We start from the raw sequence: 5,923 nt of genomic DNA, 5'->3' as shown, positions 1-5,923 counted from the left end.
CGAGCGTGTTCGTTGGTTTCCTATTTCCAGCGAGATCAAACATTCGTGGATCAGGACGCGGCGAAAGGGGAAAAGAGAATATTATTCGGAGAACGATGTACACCAAACGGTAACGTCTCCTCGTTCTTTGAGGAATCGCCGAGGCGGATCTAAAAAGGGATTCGCCGCGATGGATCTTTTTCATCCCGCGGGGGACACATTAAAAGCGAATCTTCCTTTTTGCCTCCGTGATTTCTAAATGACACCACCTATTGCCGGGAGAGAGCTCGCTAGTGCTTTATGCCATCGTAAAAACCTGGGACGCCGAATATTCGGCAATTTTTCTTAGGAAAATATATACGCGCGACGAAAATACCTCCCACTTCGCGCTTCAAATGACTCGAGGTAAAGATTGCTTCGCGTTTTGCACGGCTAATTCTCGCGCATCTCTGTAGGGAGAAAAAAAAAGAAAGCACTGGGGAACTCGTGACTATAGGAATTTGGAAGCGAAACAGAGAGACGGGGGCTCGTTGTTCGCTCGAGTCGTTAACCGAATTTTCAAAGGTTCGCATTCAGGAAGGAGGAAAATACGGAACGCACGCGCGCTCTCTCATTAGCGACATTCGTCAGTCATCTCTCCGGGCACTCGAGAGGCATCTTTTCCTGAAGCGATTCTCCTTGCTTCATTTTCTAAGGACTATTCTCGCTTCCCTCATTATGTTCTGTTCGCCACGGGCAAAACGAGCACGGCGATATGTGGAAGAGAATAGCTCTGCGGGGAACGACGACCTTACGCGCTAAAATATCGCTACGGTATAATATATTAAAGAGTTCGTATATTATTAGAGTACGTCGTATATTATTAGTCTTTTTCTACCTTTTTAAACATTTTTACGTATAAATAATCATTAAAATTCGATATTCGCGCATCTCAATATATTTGTTATCTTATTTATATAATATACTATTTAAATTTAATTAAAAATTTTTTAATCTACAATTTAATATTTTTCTTAAATTATAATATAAATAAATTAAAAATTATTAAATTTCTCTTATTATCTTATTAGTAATTTAATTTATTTTATTTTAATTTCTTATTCAATTATTAATTTATTATTGTTTATAGTTATTAGTAAGTTTTTTCATGTACATATAAATTTACCCTTATTTTAAAAAACATCATTCAAAAAATTTCCCAGGAAAAAGGAAGAACTATTTTTTAACTTGGCAAAAAATTATTGATTTATCAAATAATATCGACAAAAAAAATTATACTTAATAAGAATATCATTATTGTTAAATGTTCTTTTTGTCGATATATTTGATCAATCGATAATTTTCTATCAAGTTAACAAAAAATCTTAAAAATATTTTTTTAAATAACACTTTTTTAGTTGTGTGACTATTTTGACAATTTTTTTATGACATTAGTTCATTCTTGATGATTGATAAGATAACGTTTACTTAACTAATTCATAGTTATTATTCGAAATCACATTTTTTTTATTTGTGTTACTTAACTGAAACAAAGAAATGACGATGTGCAAACTTAAATTGTGTTATAAAATATCATCCAATATCACAGAAAAATTATCCTAAAAATAATTCTGTATCTAGTCAAGAACATGTTGCTTCGAGGGATCGAGAGACATCTTTCGTGTTAGACAAGGGTGACACGAAATGATCAGCACGTGGAAATGGACTGCTGGTGAAACCCCCTTTGCAGTCTCTTTCGTGGAACTAAATTCTTCTAAATTCAAACACATGAAGGGCAGACGACGGGCAAGGTCCTCCACGGTCGCACTGTCTACCAGCCGGGTCGTGCGACATTAACGTCGCTTCCTTTTTCCGAGTAGCGAAGGGGTTCTCGCTCGAAGAAAAAGTACGCTCGTTACAAAGAACTGCAGTGCGTCGAAATGACGCGTTCAGAAAAAAAAAATAGGATACGCTTTCCCCGCCATAAATACGTGAATATCCCGTTTGAATGTGATTTCACATCAATTTGATTTGACATCAAGGGGAATAATACCTGCCTCTTATTCGAAAGTAATCGTATCTTCAAGGCTCGATATAATAATCCGAAGTTATTTTCTTTCCAGCGTAAAAAAAGCTCAATTTTTTGGGTTTAAAATTATCGCGTGAATCTTAACTTGGAATTAAGAATCCCCAAAGGATATACGAGACTCATAATTTCCATCGAAAGCGGCAATATTTAGCTCAAGATCTGCATTTCAAACTGAACAGAGTTCGATAATGCGTTACTTAATATAGCATGCATTACATAATGAGCTTTTTTACCTCGTGGGCTAACGTTATTTTTAACGCCCACTTAAAATGTTGTACGCACGAACATGTTCGTGGTGTATGTGCGTGGTGTATGCCACGCACGCACGCACGCATGCACGCCCGGGGAACAACCGGCGGGTTACGTTCTAAATCCGCGTACCGTGTAAATCATCGCGCTCACGCACGTGCTCACATGCGTGCGTGCGGAGCACCGCTCACGTGCCACGACCGGCTGCGCTTAAGCGCACGAGAGCTCCTCGACCTGGACTTTTAATCGTTCTCCACGGTTTTTTCTCGCCGGAGCGCGTGAGCGACGCGTACCCGCGACGAGATGCCGTTTCTCCACGATAATATCGCAACATGCATCTGTATGATTAGAGCCAGTAAAGCCGGTAAAAAGCCGCGCGCTCATTACGCGTTATTATTGTCATTATTATAACTGTTATTGTCGTCGCCACTGACAACCATTAATCATTGCTCGATCATTAATCAAACGATCAATTAAGAGAATAAAAAGTGAAGGCCTTAATGTCTTAAATTTTAAAAAGTTTTAATTTAAAAAATCTTTAGAGAAAAGGCTCGATTGCGAAGCGACGAGAGAAGCAGTCTCTCGTTAAGTCTTATTGTGGACACGATGAAAATCTTGGATGTGAAAGAATTGTAAGTTCTAATAGTATCAGGATAAAACACAATAATGTAAACTAATAACGAGTCTTTAAGATTATTCAACAATGAATTAAATTACGTATTACACAGTTTATTTATGTCATAACGATCCCTCGTTCTTATAAATGAATTTAATTCCTTAACTCTTACCTGTCGATCGAGTCGACCTGTCGATCCCTCCGATGTATTCATCTCATTTCATCATTTATCTCTGTCTTTTTTGTTTTTAATTCTCCATCTGTTTCGCCACTCTCAGTATTTTCTTCCAAAAACCGATTTTTCTTTACTCTAATCTTTCAGTAATCTCTATTTATTATTTGTGTCGATTCATTATTTCTTAATCTGATTTCATATTACCGATTGTTTACTGTTTTATTCTAGATTTCACAGAATTAAGGGAGCGACAACAATTATCACGAATTACAATGCAATTAAAATTTTCAAACTGGCTTTACGGATTGCAAAATTTTTTTATAGAATATGGTGAATTATAATTTATAGAATTTATAGAATTAATTTATAGACTTTATAGAATTTATATAGAATTAATAGAATTTATAGAATTTATAGAATTTATAGAAGTAACGCAATTAATAAAATTAATGGAATTAATAGAATAGAATTAATAGGATTAATTTGTAGAATAGAGCGAGTTTCACGAGAAAATCACACGAAAATGAAAAAATTCACTTACTTTTGGCTCGTATAGCAGTCACCTGAGGTCAAAATTTGCTTGATATCAAAGTTTCATATTCATATGAGTAGCACAAGTATCTAGCGAACCTCCAGATTACTTCATTTACTTGAACGAACAATACTTGTGTGGCGACTCGCCACTAGAGGTCCACGGGACTTACTCGGATTCGCGTTAATACCACAGCCACGTGAATTCCCTTTAAAATAGAGCATCATTCTGGATTCATTCCAGGCGTCTAAGGCAGGTCCCACACTATATCGCCTTACTGATGAGTCTAGTAGTGTAGGACCAGGACGAAACGCTACAGCCAACCAAAAAGCTTCGAGTCAGGCCTCTTTAGTGGACATCCACACTTGATTTGTAGAACTAAGATTGAAAGCCTAGAAAAAAATATAGAATAGATTGAACGTAATTCACGTGTTATATGCTTGTTAAAGATTTCGAACGGTAAATAGAGCAGTAATTACAGACTTTGGCAGCATTGTCTCCAGTAGATACTCAATCTTGTAAGAGATGGTGCTACAATGCATTAGATAAAGATAGGTGTATGCGTTTGAGTGAGACAGAAAGATAATATAAAAGACTGAACAATATCTTTATTTTTTAGACCGTATATGTGAGAATCAATACTAGAAATTTAAAATGCCTATTACGGTCGAAGCTGGATCTTCGTTGCTTAAATAATTCAATCTTGAATTACTAATATATACTATAATATATATGTACTTGCATACATACCATATTGTAGTCTTTTTCAAACTGCGCGCCGAATTATTTTTCCGGACTAAATAAACACAATTAAAACTACTCTAGTAATCGCGAATTAAATTGACAAGCAATTTAATAATTTGTTGCTACCATCAAGCATATATTATAAAGATGTTAATATGTTAAAACTGTTAATAAATTTATTGCGAAAAATATTACCTCGGCCGGGACTGCTTGTCAATTTAATTCGCGATTACTAGAGTAGTTTTAATTGTGTTTATTTAGTCCGGAAAAATAATTCGGCGCGCAGTTTGAAAAAGACTACAATATGGTATATATGCAAGTACATATATATTATAGTATATATTAGTAATTCAAGATTGAATTATTTAAGCAACGAAGATCCAGCTTCGACAGTAATAGGCATTTTAAATTTCTAGTATTGATAAAAAACTGAATTTGTAATTAAAAAGTCTTATTGACATCCATCAAGTTCGGTCCGGTATTCCCTTAACAAAAGTCGTCAAAAGGTCGCCAGCAGTACAATGAAACCAATGCTTAGCCAACGCTACGACTATCAACTAACGACAAAGGTTCTGTCGATCAATACTGGCCATCACTGGCAAATGACTGGCTGACAAATGACGGCCGAAGTTCTGTCAGCCAACACTGAGCCATCACTGATAAATGACTGACTAAAATGACTGGGCCAGTACCATCTGCTAATACCGGTTTAAGTTATCATCTAGTATTTAGTCTGTATAGAAATACTTAGTTCCGTATAGAAATTCTACGGAAAATTACATTTGAACAATTCAGTCAACTGACCAATGCGATTGGTCAATTCTTTCTCCGTCTAAGATGACAGAACGATTTCTAATATAGTAGATACAAGACTTAAAGCCGCGGGTGTTTTGCAATTGTAACTACCAACTCGCAACGCAACGTACATTCTCGCTTCGTGAGTCTCGTGACGGACAAATCCCCACGTTCGCCGCGGCCCCGAGCGTGTATAACGCGCTTGCCTGCGATGCGATGCGAAGCGAAGCGGAGCAAAGGGATTAACCACGGGTAAAGAGATACGTACGACGCGATACGGCGATCTTCGGACAGGCGCGGAGAAGCTCGCGCGAGCCGAGCCGGGAGGAATAAAAACGAAGACGCGCTAGGTATAGGGGGGTGTAGTCGCGGCGCGTGGCCGCGGGCACGCACGTGCGTGAGTACGATGATTTACGCGGACGCGAATTTAGACCGGTAGTGCAACCCCTCGCCATGGCTGACGCTGGAAAGAAATAGCAGATTAGCCGCGCGTCTCGCTCTTGCCAGGCTATAACGTTACGTGCTCGCTATACTTAATGCGCGAACGCCCTCGTCTTGAAACACGCATGGCGAGTGCGATGCGAGCTATAGATACCTGAGCCGAAGTAAACCGCGTGTTAAAATTACTCTTATACATTACGAGAGCTGGGGCGCGTTGTAGTGAGGACGGAATTGCTTTATAAATTTTGTCAGTTGGCGTGAAATCTAAGTCAATCCTCCATAGGGTCTTTTAAAGCACTGTCAATTTTTTTTATTTTGAGATAA

The sequence above is a fragment of the Trachymyrmex cornetzi genome, unplaced genomic scaffold, assembly GCF_001594075.2.
Source record: "Trachymyrmex cornetzi isolate Tcor2-1 unplaced genomic scaffold, Tcor1.1 scaffold280, whole genome shotgun sequence".
Taxonomy (NCBI): domain Eukaryota; kingdom Metazoa; phylum Arthropoda; class Insecta; order Hymenoptera; family Formicidae; genus Trachymyrmex; species Trachymyrmex cornetzi.
The sequence above is the reverse complement of the archived record's forward strand: the minus strand, read 5'-3'. Positions refer to the sequence as shown.